Raw genomic sequence first — 16,295 nt, forward strand, 5'->3', positions numbered from 1 at the left:
TGCCAGAACAATCTGTCATCGCTGCAACAATGTGTCGTATGGGCCCGAAAAGTCTCTAATCTCTATCACAATGAGGAACCACATCTCTAATCTCTACCACAATGGGACTGGAACATCTCTAATCTCTGCAACGATGTGTGCATAGGCCTGATACATTTCTAACCTCTACATCAATGTATATAATAGACCTGGAACAAGTCTAATTTCTAGAAAAATGCGTAACATGGACCTGAAACATCTGCAATCGCTACAACAATGTGTAACATAGGCATGAAGCATCTGTAATCGTTCTAACAATATACAGCATAAGCCTCAAATATATCTAATCTCCACAACAATGTATAAAATAGGCCTGAAACATGTCCAATCTCGACGTCAATGTATAAAATAGGGCTGAAACACCTCTAATCTCAACAACAGTTTGTATCGTCAACCTGAAACATCTCTAATCTCTGCAACAATCTGTAACATAGGCCTGAAATACCTCAGCTCATTGCAAAGATGAGCAACATAGATATGGAACATTGTAATCTTCACAACAATGTATAACATGAACCTGAAACATTTGTCGTTTAAAGAACAATGAGGAACACAAGACTGAAACATATCTCGTCTCTACCACAATGTATAACATAGACAGGAAACATTTCAAATCTCTGCAGCAATGTATAACATAGGCATGAAACGAATCTAATCTCTACAACAACCCGTAATATAGGTCAGAAATATCTGTAATTTTTGCAACAATGTATAACTTGGGACAGAAACATCACGAATTTCTACAACAATGTGTAACATAGGCCTGACGACCTCTATTCATTGCAAAAAGTCTGCAACATGGACTTGAAATATCTGTCATCTCTCCAACATTATGTCACAAAGGCCTGGGACATCTTCAAACGCTACAACAATGTGCAACATGGGCCTGAAACATCTCTTTTCATTCCAAAAATCTCAACAAAAATGTGTAACATGGGCCAGAAACACCTCTCGTCTCTGCAGCAATATTTGAAACAGGTCTGAAACATTTCTAATCTCTGCAATAATTTATAACATAGGGCAGAAATATCTCTAATCTCTGCAACAATGTGCAACACAGTCCTGAAACAAATCTATTAATTGCAGAAATGTGCAACATGGAAAAAGAACATCTGAAATCTTCGCAACAATGTATAACATGGGCCTAAAAATCTCTAACCTCGACAACAATGAGTAACTTGGTTCTGAAACATCTCTAATCTCTACAACGATGTGTAATATAGGCCCGAAACATCTCTAATCTCTGCAACAATGTACAAAATAGACCTGGAACATCTCTAATTTCTAGAAAAATGCGTAACATAGGCCTGAAACATCTGCAATCTCTCAACAATGTGTAGCATAGGCATGGAAAACCTGTAATCGCTAGAACAATGTGCAGCATAGGCTTGAAAAGGTATAATCTCTACAACAAACTGTAACACAGGCCTGAAACATCTGTAATCGGCACAAGAATGTACAGCATCGGCATGAAAATGTGTTATCTCTACAACGATGTGTAACATAGGCTTGAAACAATTGTAATCTCTCCAGCAATGTATATCGTGAGCCTGAAATATCTCTAATCTCTACATCAATGGATAATATTGGCTTGAAACATCATTAATCTCCACAACAATGTATAACACGGGAATGAAACATCATTAATCTCCACAACAATGTATAACAGGGGAATGCAACATCACTAATCTGTACAGCAATGTATAAGATAGGCCTAAAACATTTCCAATCTCTGCAACAATGTATAACACGGGAATGAAACATCACTAATCTCTACAACAACGTATAACAGGGGAATGAAACATCACTAATCTCTATATCAATATATGACACGGGAATGAAACATCACTAATCTCTACAACAAAGTATAAGTTAGGCCTGAAACATCTCCAATCTCTGCAACGATATAAAACATAAGCCTGAATCAAATCTAACCTCTACAACAACCTGTAACATCGACAATAAACTTCGGTTATTTTTGCTATAATGTATAACATGGGCCTGAAATATTTCTAATTTCTGCAACAGCATGTATCATAGGCCTAATTACCTCTATTCATTGCAAAAATGTGCAACATGGGCCTGAAACATCTGTCATCTCCACAACATGATGTAATATAGGCCTGGAATATCTGCAATGGCTACAACAATATGTAACATGGGTCTGTGACATCTCCACTCGCTGCAGCAATATATGAAATAGGCCTGAAACATCTCCAATGCTACAACAATGTTTAATATAGGCCTTAAGCAGCTCCAATATCTACAACAATATGCAACATAGGCCTGGAGCATCTCTAATCTCTGCAACATTGTATAACATGGGCCTGGAACATCTCCAATCTCGAGAACAATGTATAACAAAGGACTCATTCATTTGTACTCATTGCAAAATTGTGCAACAGACACCTGAAACGTCTGTAATCTTCGCAACAGTGTGTAAGAGAGGCCTGAAACATCTCTAATCTCTGAAACAATGAATCACATAGGCCAGAAACAGCTCTAATCTCTACAACAATTTGGAACACAGGCCTACATTACCACTTTTCATTGCAAAAATGTGCAACGCAGACCTGAAATAACTGTTATCTTCGCAACAATGTACAACATGCGACTGAAACATCGGTCTTCTGTACAACTATGGTAACACAGGCCTGAATCATCTGTAATCGATAAAGCAATGTGAAATATAGGCCGGAAGCATCTCTAATCTCTATAACAATGTAAAACATAGGACTAGAACATCTCTAATCTCTACAACAATCCGTAACATAGGCCTGAATCATCTGCAATCTCTGCAACAATGTATAACGTAGGCCTGAGACATTTTTAATCTCGACAACATTGAGTAAAACAGACCTGGAACCTCTCTAATCTCGACAACAATGCATAACAAAGACCTGAAAAAACTCTAATCTTTCCAACAATGTAAAAAAATAGACCTGGAACGTCTCTAATCTGTACAAAGATGCGTAACATCGGCTTGAAATATCTGCAATCCCAACAACAATGTATCACGTGAGCTAGAAACATTTCTAATCTCCATAACAATGTGTAATATAGGCCTGAAACATGTTATCTATACAACAACGTGTAACACAGGCTGGAACGTCTGTAATCGCTACTGCAACGTGCAGCATCGTCCTGATAGATGTCTGATCTCTACTACAATGTCTAAAGTAGGCTTCAAACATCTTCAATCTCAACAACAATGTGTCACATAGGCCTGAAACATCTGTAACCTCTTCAAAAATGTGGAACATGGCCCTCAAACATCTCGAAGCTCAAAAGCAATCTGTAACATAGGCTGGAAACATTTCTAATCTCGGAAAATGTCTAACATAGGCCTGAAACATCTCTAATCTCTTCAACAATGTGTAGCATTGGCCTGAAACATCTCTAATCTCTACAACAATGTGTTACATAGTATTACAACATATAAAAGTGACAGGGCCATGATATACATTGTTGCAACGATCACAGATGTTTCGGGCCTATTTTACCGATTGTTCTGGAGATTAGAGATGTTTCAGGCCTATGTTATACATTGTTGTCGAGTTTACAGACGTTTCAGACTCTATATTGTACATCGTTTCAGAGATTAGAGATGTTTCTGGTTTATGGTACATATTGCTGTTGAGATTAGAGATGTGTCAGCCCTATTTTATACATTGATGACGAGATTATAAACATTTCATACCTATGTTATACATTTTTGTAGGGATTACAGATGCGTCAAGACAACGTTACACATTGTTGGAGAGATCAGACATGTTACAGGCCTGTGCTATACATGGTTTTATGGATTAGAGATTTTTCAAGCATATGCTGCACATTGTTGCACATATTCGTGATGTTTCAGGCCCATGTTACACATTGTTGTTTATATTAGAGATGATTCAGGCCTATGTTACACATTGTTGTATATATCAAAGATGTTTCAGGCCTATGTTGCACATTGTTATGTATATTAGAGATGATCCAGGCCAATGTTGCACATTGTTGTGTATATTAGAGCTGGTTCAGGCCTATGTTGCACATTGTTGTGTATATTAGAGATGATTCAGGCCCATGTTACACATTATTGTATACATTAGAGATGATTCAGGCCTATGTTACACATTGTTGTATAAATTAGAGATGTGTCAGGCCTATGATACACATTGTTGGATTTTTTTTTATGATGATTCAGGCCTGTGTTACAATTTGTTGTAGACATTAGAGATGACTCAAGCCTATGTTACACATTGTTGTGTACATTACAGATATTTCAGGCCTATGATACACATTGCATGTATTAGAGATGATTCAGGACAATGTTATACATTGTTGTATATATTAGTGAAGTTTCAGGACGATGTTACACATTGTTATACATATTCGTGATTTTTCAGGACTGTGTTACACATTGTTGTGTACATTAGAGATGATTCAGGCCTATGTTACACATTGTTGTGTACATTAGAGTTGATTCAGGCCTATGTTACACATTGTTGTGTACATTAGCGAAGTTTCAGGCCGATGTTGCACATTCTTGTTTCTATGAGAGATGTTTCAGGCCGATGTTACACATTGTTGTATAAATTAGAGAAGATTCAGGCCTATGTTGCACATTGTTGTGTAGATTAGAGATGATTCAGGCCAATGTTGCACATTGTTGTGCATATCAGAGCTGATTCAGGCCTATGTTGCACATTGTTGTGTGTATTAGAGATGATTCAGGCCCATGTTACAATTTGTTGTATACATTAGAGATGATTCAGGCCTATGTTACACATTGTTGTGCATATTACAGATGATTCAGGCCCATGTTAAACATTGCTGTATGCATTAGAGATGATTCTGGCCTATGTTACACATTATTGTGCATATTAGAGATGATTCAGGCCCATGTTACACATTGCTGTATGCATTAGAGATGTTTCAGGCCTATGTTACACATTGTTGTATATATTAGAGATGTGTCATGCCTATGGTACACATTGTTGGATATATTCGTGATGATTCAGGCGTGTGTTACAATTTGTTGTATACATTAGAGATGACTCAAGCCTATGTTACACATTGTTGTGTACATTAGAGATATTTCAGTCCAATGATACACATTGTTGTATGTATTGGAGATGATTCAGGACTATGTTACACATTGTTGTACATATTCGTGATGTTTCAGGCCTGTGTTACACATTGTTGTGTGCATTAGAGATGATTAAGGCCTATGTTACACATTGTTGTGCCTTCTCAACTTGTCCTGCCACCTTCAAAGATTTGTGCACATATACCCACAGATCGCTCTGTTCCCACACATTGCCTGTCCTATTCTCCTCGCAAACGTATCACTTCACACTTCTCTTCGTTAATTTACATCTGCCATGGATGGACCCATTTCACCAGTCTGTCTGTGTCCTCCTGAAGACTGTTACTATCCTCTACATTCTTTACCCCGTTTCTGAGTTTCGTCTCTTCTGCGAACTTTCAAATTATATCCTGTATACCCAAGTCCAGGTGATTAATATATACCAGTCCCGGATCACTCTGCGCCTGTTTAAAAGGGAAGTGCTGTCAGTCACGGATCATTCTGGGCCTGTTTAAAAGGGGTGTGCTGTCAATCCCGAATCATTCTGTGGCTGTTTAGAATGGGTGTGCTGTCAGTCCCGGATCATTCTGGGCCTGTTTAGAATGGGTGTGCTTTCAGACCCGGATCATTCTGGGCCTGTTTAGAATGGGTGTGCTGTCAGACCCGGATCATTCTGGGCCTGTTTAGAATGGGTGTGCTGTCAGACCCGGATCATTCTGGGTCTGTTTAGAAGGGGTGTGCTGTTAGTACCGGATCATTCTGTGGCTGTTTAAAAGGCGTGCGCTCTCGGTCCCAGATCATTCCACGCCTGGAATCATAGAGTCATAGAAAAATTGCGGAACAGAATGAGGCCATTCTCCCCACCGTGTACGCGCCAGCTGAGAAACGAGCCACCCAGCCCAATCCCACGTTCCCGCATTTTGTCCATGGTCCTGTAGGTCAAGGCTCTTCAGGTGCACATCCAGGCATTTTTAAATGAGTTGAGGGTTTCTGCCTCTACCACCCTCTCAGGCAGTGTGTTCCAGACGCACACCACTCTCTGGGTGAAAAAAGAATCCTCATTTCCGCTCTAAACCTTCTACAAATCACTTTAAATTCATGCACCCTGATTATTGACCCCTCCACTAAGGGAAATAGGTCCTTCCTACCTGCTCTATCTAGGCCCCAAATAATTTAGGACACCTCAATCAAATCACCCCTCCGCCTCCTCTATTACAAAGAAAAGAACACCAGCCGAGGTAAAATTCTCCAGTCCTGGCAACATTCTCGTAAATCTCCTCTGCATCCTCTCTCGTGCAGTTACATCCTTCCTGTAATGTGGTGATCAGAACTGTGCGCAGTACTCAAATTGTGGCCTCAGTTGTGTTTTATACAGTTCCAGCATAACATCCCTGCTTTTATATTCTATGCCTAGGCTAACAAAGGAAAGCATTCCATATGCCTTCTTAACCACCTTATCAACCTTTCCTGCAACCTCCAGCGATCTGTCGACATGCACTCCAAGGTCCCTCACTTCATCTATACCTCACAGTATCCTCTCATTTATTGTGTGTTCCCTTGCCTTGTTTGCTCTCCCCAAATTCATTACCTCGCACTTCTCCGGATTGAATTCCATTCGCCACTTTTCTGCCCACCTCACCAGTACATTGATATCTTCCTGCAGTCGACAGCTTTCCTCATCACTGTCAACCACATGGCCTATCTTTGTATCATCCGCAAATTTCTTAATCATGCCCCCTACGTTTAAGTCGAAATCGTTAATGTATACCACAAAAAGAAAAGGACCTGGTACCGAGCAGTGCGGCACCCCACTGGAAACAGCCTTCCAGTGGCAAAAATATCCGTCAACCATTACACTTTGCTTCCTGCAAAAGAGCCAATTTTGGATCCAATTTGCCACTCTCCCTTGGATCCCATGGGCCTTTACTTTTTTGATCAATCTGCCATGTGGGACCTTGTCTGTGGAATTTGCTGCCCCAGGAAGCTGTGGAAGCTACATCATTAGATAAATTTAAAACAGAAATAGACAGTTTCCTAGAAGTAAAGGGAATTAGGGGTTATGGGGAGCGGGCAGGAAATTGGACATGAAGCTGAGTTCGGATCGGTCAATGCCCTGTGGGTGGCGGAGAGGGCCCAGGGGCTATGTGGCCGGGTCCTGCTCCGACTTCTTGTGTTCTTTAGATTTGTGGTTGGGATCAGATCAGCCATGATCTTATTGAATGGCGGAGCAGGCTCGAGGGGCCGATTGGCCTACTCCTGCTCCAATTTCTTATGTTCTTATGTTCTTATGTTCTTATGTTCTTGTCAAAAGCCTTGTTAAAATCCATGTGGACTACATCAATTGCGCTACTCTCATCGATCCTCCTTGTCACCTCATCGAAACATTCCATCAAGTTGGTCAGACACGATCTCCCCTTAACAAATCCGTGCTGACTGTCCTTGATCAGTTCATGCATTTCTAAGTGACAGTATATCCCGTTCCTCAGAATTGATACCAATAATTTGCCAACCACTGAGTTTAGGCTGACTGGCCTGTAATAATCGGCCTATCCCTCACTCCCTTTTTAAACAGCGGTACAATGTTCGCAATCCTCCATTACTCCTGCACTGCGCCTGGATCCAGTAAAGTTTGAACAATGATTGTTAAAGCCTCCGCTATTTCATCCCAGGCTTCTTTTAACGGCCTCTGATACATTTCATCCGGCCCGAGTGATTTATCCCGTTTCAAAGAAGCTAATCCTCTTAATAGTTCCTCTCTCACTATGTTTATCCCATTCAATATTTCACACTCCTCCTCAACTTCAATCCCCAATCATTTAGTTTTTATTTGAAAGGGATGCGCTGTCACTTCCGGATCATTCTGTGTCTGGTTAAAAAGGGTTTGCTGTTAGTCCCGGATCATTCTGTTCGTTTGAAAGGGATGCGCTGTCAGTCCCGGATCATTCTGTGTCTGGTTAAAAAGGGTTTGCTGTCAGTCCCGAATCATTCTGTCCGTTTAAAAGGGATGCGCTGTCAGTCCCGGATCATTCTGTGTCTGTTTCAAATGGGTTTGCTGTTGGATCTGGATCATTCTGTGTCTGTTTCAAATTGGTTTGCTGTTGGATCCGGATCATTCTGTCCCTGTTTAAAAGGGGTTTGCTGTCAGTACCGGATCATTCTGTTTCTGTTTAAAAGGGATGTGCTGTCAGTCCCTGATCATTCTGCGTCTGCTTAAAAGGGGTTTTCTGTCAGTCCCGGGTCATTCCTTGTCCTTTTAAAAGCGATGTGCAGTCAGTCCAGGAACATTCTGTGTCTGTTTCCCGGTGGAACAGAGATCAGACTGTGAAATATTAAAGAGCAAGGTGAGCGAGCAGGAGCGACGGGTTATATATTGACTTCACGTGGAGAGAATACTGTAGTTGGAGTTGATGCGTTAAATGTCCTGTTCGTGTACCTGTCACATTCTGTCACCTAAACTCACGTGTTAAGCCTTTTAGTTGGGCCACAGCTCACAACCTTATGATCTGAAAGATCGAGAACTGCCAACTTAGTCCAGCTGCCAACTGATCAACAGTCACACAGAAAGGAAACAACTTTTCCCACGATTTTTTCAGGGAGCGGTCAGTCCCCGTGTGTGTGATGAAAAAATGTAGCAAACTCTCTGTGCCAGAACTGATGGAAGCGCTTCTCTCGGTTCTTGGAGTCATCACACCAGAGACATCACACCAGATGGCATATTAAAGTGCACGGGGAGCGTGCAGGAGAGAGGGGTCTGATTTCGAGCTCATGTGGATGCAATACTTCGGGTGGAGTTAAGGGTGAAATGTCCTGCTTGTGTGCCTGGCAGATCCTGTCAGATCAGCTCGAGTTTTAAAACCAGAAGTGGGGTCAAAAACACAACCTTGTGATCTGAAAGATAGAGAACTGCCAACTGAGGCAAGCTGCCAACTGATTCACGGTTACACAGAAGGGAAATTCGTTTTCTCCGAATATTTTCAGAGAGTCCCTCCCCGTGTATGCGATTATAAATACAGCAAACTCTCTGAGTCTAGATACAGAACTTGTGTACTCCAGCCGTCTGATCCTGACTCTGAGGAACTCAGCGGAAGATGATGAAAGTCCTGCTCTTGGTATTTGGAGTCCTGGTGCTGACTCAGTCCATCACTGCTCGACGGTGGATCTTGGGAGGAGGCGGAGGTGGCGGAAGCAGCATACGTAAGTTTCTCTGATCTCTCAGCAGCAAGTTTTGTTTAAACTATTTTATGATCTGAATGAAGCTTACGGTTTGATTGGTTAAATGAATATTATTGTAAGAATGATTGAAGAATTTAACCTGAACCAACTAAATCCCCCGATTGTTTATTCGGTACCTGAGCGGGTAGTGGGAATGGCGGGTGTTGTTTGATGATCCAAACAGACCAGGAATTAAAGCACAAATTACTGGCCAGTGCCAAGTCAGTGGATCTCAGCCGGAGCATTGACCTGTTTGGGAGACTCAGTAATTGGCCTCAGTTCCCTGGTATTACGGAGGGCGAAACTCACAGTTCCTGCTCCCGATCAGTGCGACCTGCTACAAAGTGTGAGAGTGCGAACGGCATCAGGAACTCCTTCAGCCCCTTTCCCCCACACTCACTGCTCAGACCCAGATGAAGAATGGTGAATTGGGAGCGATACTGGAGGCATCTGTGGAACCGGACCCCAGACACGAGTCAGGTTTTCATAACATGAGGGGAGGGGATTGGATCAAAAGGGTTTCAAAACAGGTTTCTGAATCCTAATAATTCTGCAGTCTTCATAGAGATCAGAATATGAGGACATGAACTGAGTAGAGGAGTCAACGGTGAAACTATCAAGTTTCAGTAGCCGGGTGTCAGTTTGCCTCAGTTGGGAATTGAGTGAACATGTTGTGGGTTGATGTCCCACTCCAGTACAGACAGTCCAGCACTGGGCGAGTGCTGCACTGTTGGAGGTGTCATCTTTTGAATGAATCGTTAAACGGAGGCCTTGTCTACCCGTTCATGGGGCAGGAAACATTTGGTGGCATTATTTGAAGAGCTGGGAGTTCTCCTGGTGTCTTGGACCAACATTACTCTCTCAACTAACATGACCAGAAACTCCCCACACTGTCAAGTCTCATTTTCTGTTTGTGGGACTTTGCTGTGAGCAATTTGGTTACAAAATAGTGTCCGCACTTCAGAAATAATCCTTTGTCTTTGAAACACCTTGGACCCTTCTGTTGACGGGAAAGGCTCGATATAAATGTCAGATCTTTCTTTTCTTTGTCTCTGGTCTCAGAGAGCGGGAATGGTGGGCTCCATTCTGAGGAAAACCTATTGGGCTGCCCTTGAGAACAAAGAGTGAGTCTCTCCAGGTCGGGGAGGGGTCAGTGTGAGGTTTAATGAAGTACAAATGAGCTGAGGTTCATGTGTGGTCCAGAGTCAGTCCCGGTAACACGGACAGACTCAGCTTCATGTTTTCTCATTGATCTCCCACCCTCTGTGTTCAGAACGGTCAATTAATTAACTCTTCATTTTGGATTTTAGTGTACATGTCCAACTGCAGCTCGCATGGAGCAATGTGTCGTGAGGGATCTTGTAACACAAACGAGGCGACTCTGCCGCTGATCTGCCACGATGGGTTCCATTGTTGCAGACCGAACTAGTTAAAGATCCAGTGATGGATTCTCACCAGACCGAGCTCTCCAAGTTCTCACTGAATGAAACCTTCGTTCACGGGGAGCAGGCTCTGTTTGATTGTGTTCGTCCCATAACCCTCTGACCCTGTATTACTGCTGTCTGAATAATGGGCTGTACTCAGAAATAAATCTCACTGCATTGATTACAGCTTCATATCCGTGTTTTGTTTCTCTTTTGGATCATTGTGTCCCAGGTTTGGGTGGTCAGGGGTCTTATGAGGCTGCGGGAAGATGTGGGAATCGTAGGTAATGGGAAGAGGAGACCAGAGCAGGGAATCTCTGAAAGTGCCTAATAACACATTCAGAAAGTTACTGAAATACGACAGGCGTTCAAGGTTCAAGATATCTCACTTGACCGGGTTTCTTCAGCAAGATTGGAAGGCGACACACATTGCATCAGGCCCATCAGATTGCTTGATTGGTCATTGAAGCGGGAGCATCAACTCTGAATCTAACCCGTGCTCTTCCTGCCCTGGGAGTATTTGATGGAGACAGTGTAGAGGGGGCTTCACTCTCTATCTAACCCTTGCCGTACCTGCCCTGGGAGAGTTTGATGTTCCAGTGTTGAGGGCGATTGACAAGAGACCCATGTGAAGCTGGCAGCATAACTCGATGCTGTTGGATGAAGCTGCTCTGACATCAGTAACTATGTCAAAATCATAACTTACTGAACACAATGGTATGTGTTCAAAATCTGTGATTATAACCCAACAGCGCTCTTATAATAGAAGAATAATAAATATAAGAAATATTTAACTGTGTAGGGAAGCAAAGATAAAACATGTTCCACCTTCTGTCTCTCTCTCTGCCTCTACCTGATCCCTCGGACACGTTTTCACTCACTCTTTCTCTCTTTGACTTATTTTATCTCTCTCTATGCTTCATCTTTCTCTGCTTCTGATTTCTCTGCCTCTGTTTATTTAACTCTGGCCCTGTCACTCCCTGCCTCGTTCTCCCTCTTTCATTCACTTTGACGGGGTCTCTCTTTTCGATCTTTCAATCTCTCTCTCTCTCTCTCTCGCTACCTCTCGCTTATTTCACTCTGCCTCGTCTCTCTTACACTTCCTGCCTTACTCTCTTCTCTATCTCTCGTTCCCTCTTCTTGCCTCGCTCTCATTCCCCCTCACTCCATCTGTATCGTCTCTCTCTCTTCTCTCTGCTTCATTGTTTTTCGCCAACTCTGCCGCTTTCCTGCCTCTCGCTCGTCTTTCTCTCTCTGCCTCATTCGCTTCCTTTCCATCTCTGGTGCTATACCTTCCCTCCCCCCTTTCTATCTCTCTGCCTCATTCTATCTCGCCTACCCTCTCTTCTCTCTCTCTCTCTAAATCTCCCTCTCTCTCACTTATTTCCACCTGTCACTGTTTCCTATCTGTCTATCACTTACCCACTTTCTTTCTCTGTCCGTGTCTTCGTTCTAAGTTAAGATCCCTGATGCAACAGGACTATCCAAACACAAACACTTTCACACTGATCCCAGCCTGTACTCTGAACACATTGCATGAGCTGATCACAGCTTCTGCACCCCTAGTTCGCAAATGAGCTGCTCAGGATGTGCCAGGCCCACCAGTGGCATGGAATCCTGCAAGATTTTGACATTGCTCGAGAGCGAAGCCTGCTTTTGGTCCTAACTTCTGCTGCACCTCTGCCTCCACGTCTCATCCAGCCTCGATTCTTGAACTAATTTTATTATCTTCCATCCTCAAGTGACATGTACACACTCTTCATCATCCATGAATTATCCATGCCTCTGATTTGCTTCTCTCTGCGAATCTTTTGGACCTTGTTTTTCCTTATTTTTGACAGTCCGTCTCTGTTACTGAATCTGTTTGTTCATTTTCTAATTTGATGTGAATTTTTTGAATAGCTGGCAAGCAATACCTGATATTTTGCTCAGCGTATTTCCACAAACAGAGATGAAGCTCGGGAGCAGAAATTAACCTCATGAACCTTCTTTGCATCTTCTCTCAGGCAAGTATATCTTTCTTTAGGTAAGGAGACCAAAACTGTACACAGCACTCCAGGTGCGATCTCACCAGAGCCCTGTACAATTGCAGCAATTCCCCCTTACTATTTAACCCAACCCCCTTCCAATAAAGGCTAACATGCCATTTGCCATCCTAATTGATTGTCGTACCTGCATGCTAACTTTCTATGATTCCTCCACAAGGACACCCAAATCCCTTTTAAATCCCTATATAAGCACACGAGGGTTAAATGAACAGAAGGGTATGCTGATAGGGTTAGATGAAATCGGGTGGAGGAGAGATAGAACAGGAGTTAAAGTTCAAAATTGGGTGAAGGCCAATTTTACTAAGCTGAGAAGTGATTTAGCAAAAGTGAAATAGAAACAGCTACTTGAAGGTAAATCAGTGTCAGAGCAGTCGGAGCCATGAAAAGGGAAATTCAAGGGTTTCAGAGTAAACGTGTTGCCACAAAGATAAAGGGTGGGACTGCCAAATCTGGAGCCTCCTGGATGACAAGTAGCATACAGGGTAAGATAAATCAAAAAAAGGAATCTTATGTCAGACACCAAGTGCTCAATACTGCAGAAAGCCTAGAGGAGTATGGAAAATTAAATTAAATTAAATAGGTGAAATTAAAAAGGAAATTAGGAAAGCAAAGAAAAATACTGGTAATTAAAATTATGGAAAACCCAAAAAATGTTTTATAAATACATAAAGAGCAAGAGGATAACTGTGGAAAAAGTACAGACTGTTGGAGATCAAAAAGCTCACCCATGTGTGGAGGTGGAAAATGTGGGTCTGGTTCTAAATGAATACTTTAATTCTGTCTTCACAAAGGAGAGGGATAATGCAGGAATTGAAGTTAAGAAGGAGGAGTGTGAAATATTGGATGGCATAAACATAGCGAGAGAGGAAATATTAAGGAGATTGGAATTTTTGACAGTCGATGAATCACTCGGCCCGGATGAAATGTATTCCAGGCTGCTCGGAAAAAAACAAGTGAGGCATTAGCGGAGGTTCTGACCATCATTTCCCAATCCTCCCTGGCTACAGGTATGTGCCAGAGGATTGGAGGACTCTTCAATCTGTACCATTGTGTAAAAAGGGAGAAAGAGATAGATAGAGTAATATATCCAGTCAGTCTAACCTCGGTGGTGGGCAAATTATTGGAATCGATTCTGAGGGATAACATTAACCTTCATTTAGAAAGGCACGGGTTAATCAAGGACAGTCAGCATGGATTTGTTAAGGGAGGGTCGTGTCTGAATAACTTGATTGAATTTTTTGAGCAGTTAAGAAGGAGGGTAACGCGTTTGATCTCGTGCACATGGATTTTAGCAAGGCTTTTGACAAGCTCCCACATGGCAGACTGGTCAAAAAGTACAATCCCATGTGATCCAAGTGAGAGTGATTGATTGGCTCAGTAGCAGGAAGTAAAGGGTAATGGTCGAAGGGCATTTTTGCGACTGGAAGGCCGTTTTCAGTCGGGTTCCGCAAGGTTCAGTACTCGGTCCGTTGCTTTTTCTGGTACATATTAATGGTTTGGACTTGAATGTGGGGGGCTTGATCAAGAAGTTTGCAGGTGATACAAAAATTGGCTGTGTTGTTTTCAGTGAGGAGCAAAGCTGGAGACTGCAGGAAGATATTAATGGACTGGTCAGGTGGGCAGAAAAGTGGCAAATGGAATTCCATCCAGAGAAGTGTTAGATAATGCATTTGGGAAAGGCAAACAAGGCAAAGGAATAAACAATAAATGGGAGGATACTGAGAGTTGTAGAGGAACAAAGGGACCTTGGAGTGCATATCCACAGATCCCTGAAGGTAGCAGGACTTGTAGATAAGGTGCTTAAAAAGGCATATGGAATACATTCCTTTATTAGCCGAGGCATAGAATATAAGAGCAGGGAGGTTATACTAGAACTGTATAAAACATTGGTTAGGCCACAGCTTGAATACTGCGTGTTGTTCTGGTCACACATTAAAAGAAAGATGTGATTGCACTCGGTAGGGTACAGAGGAGATTTACAAGGACATTGCCAGGGCTGGAGAATTTTAGCTATGAGAAAAGATTGGATAGGCTGGGGTTTGTTTTCTTTGGAGCAAAGGAGGCTGAATGGAGATTTAATTGAGGTACATAATATAATGATGGGACCAGATAGAGTGGATAAAGATTACCTATTTCTCTTAGCAGAGATGTCAGTGCCAGGGGACACAGATTTAAAGGAATTGGTAGAAGGATTAGAGGGGAGTTGAGGACAAAGAAATTCATCAAGAGGGTGGTGGGGGTCTGGAACTCACTGCCTGAAAGGGTGGAAGTGGCAGAAACTCGCAACTCATTTAAAAAACACTTGGATGAGCACTTGAAGTGCCGTAACCTACACGGCTACAGACCAAGTGCTGGAAAGTGGGATTAAGCTGCATAGCTCTTTATCGGCCGGCACGGACACAGTGGGCCGAATTACCTCCTTCTGTGCTTTAACTTTACATGATGCTATTCCTTTATGTTTGTGTATGTGTATGTCTGTGCATGTGCCTTGATGTGTGTCAATGTGCCTTTATGTGTGTGTATTTGCCTGTATGAGTATGTATGAATATTTGTGCGTATCTACCTTTATGTGTGTGTGTGTGGCTTTATGTGTGTGTATGTGTATATATGTGTGTGTTCCCGTTTGTGTGTGTATGTGCCTTTATTTGTGTGTGTTTGTGCCTGTCTGAGTGTGTGTGTGTGTATATGTATGTATGTGCCTTTATATATATATATATATATATATATATATACATGTTTGTGTTTTTGCCCTATGTGGGTGTCTGTGACTTTATATGTATGTATATGCGTGTATATGTGTGTATGTGCCTGTATGTATGTGTATGTTCATGTTTGTGTGTATGTGTGTGTGCATCTGTGAATTTATGTGTGTGGATGTGCTTTTATGTGTATGTATGTGCCTATATGTGTTTGTATGTGTGTGCATGTGACTGTATATATTTGTATGTGATGAAAGTGCTGCTCTCGGTACTTAGAATCATGCTGCTGACTGCCCGAGAGGGGCGGGTGGAAGAGAGACCAGACTAGGTGAGATGTTAAAGAGTCGAGCAGCGAGCAGGAGAGAGGTCAGATTTAGTGCTGCATCAAGATTAGAGATGATTCAGGCCGATGTTATACAATGTTACAGAGTTTAGAGATGTTTCAGGCCTATGTTATACAATGTTACAGAGATTAGAGATGTTTCAGACCTGTTATACAATTTTACAGAGATTAGAGATGTTTCAGGCCTGTGCTACACGTTGTTTCAGAGATTACAAATGTTTCAACCCTCCGTATTCATTGTTGCAGAGATTACAGATGTTTCAGGCCGATGCTATACATTGTTGCAGAGATTACAGATATTTCAGGCCGATGTTGTACATTTTCATAAATTGCTACCATCCAGCAGTTCCTTTGATAGGCAGCTGCAGAGGATTTGTTTCCCGGGAATGCCAACTTGCAAAGCAAATTGAAAGTGCCAGAAGCTCTTCTTGGAAGTGGCCGGTTAACTCAGTT

General features: G+C 42.2%; 1 long non-coding RNA gene across 2 annotated transcripts in view; it reads right to left on the minus strand.

The window, feature by feature from the left end:
- The window catches only part of LOC137306870 (uncharacterized), a 53,472-nt gene that overhangs the window by 9,915 nt on the left and 27,262 nt on the right, over positions 1–16,295 (minus strand). The gene's annotated exons all lie outside the window — the stretch shown is intronic.

This window comes from Heptranchias perlo, chromosome X, assembly GCF_035084215.1.
Source record: "Heptranchias perlo isolate sHepPer1 chromosome X, sHepPer1.hap1, whole genome shotgun sequence".
NCBI classification, from domain to species: domain Eukaryota; kingdom Metazoa; phylum Chordata; class Chondrichthyes; order Hexanchiformes; family Hexanchidae; genus Heptranchias; species Heptranchias perlo.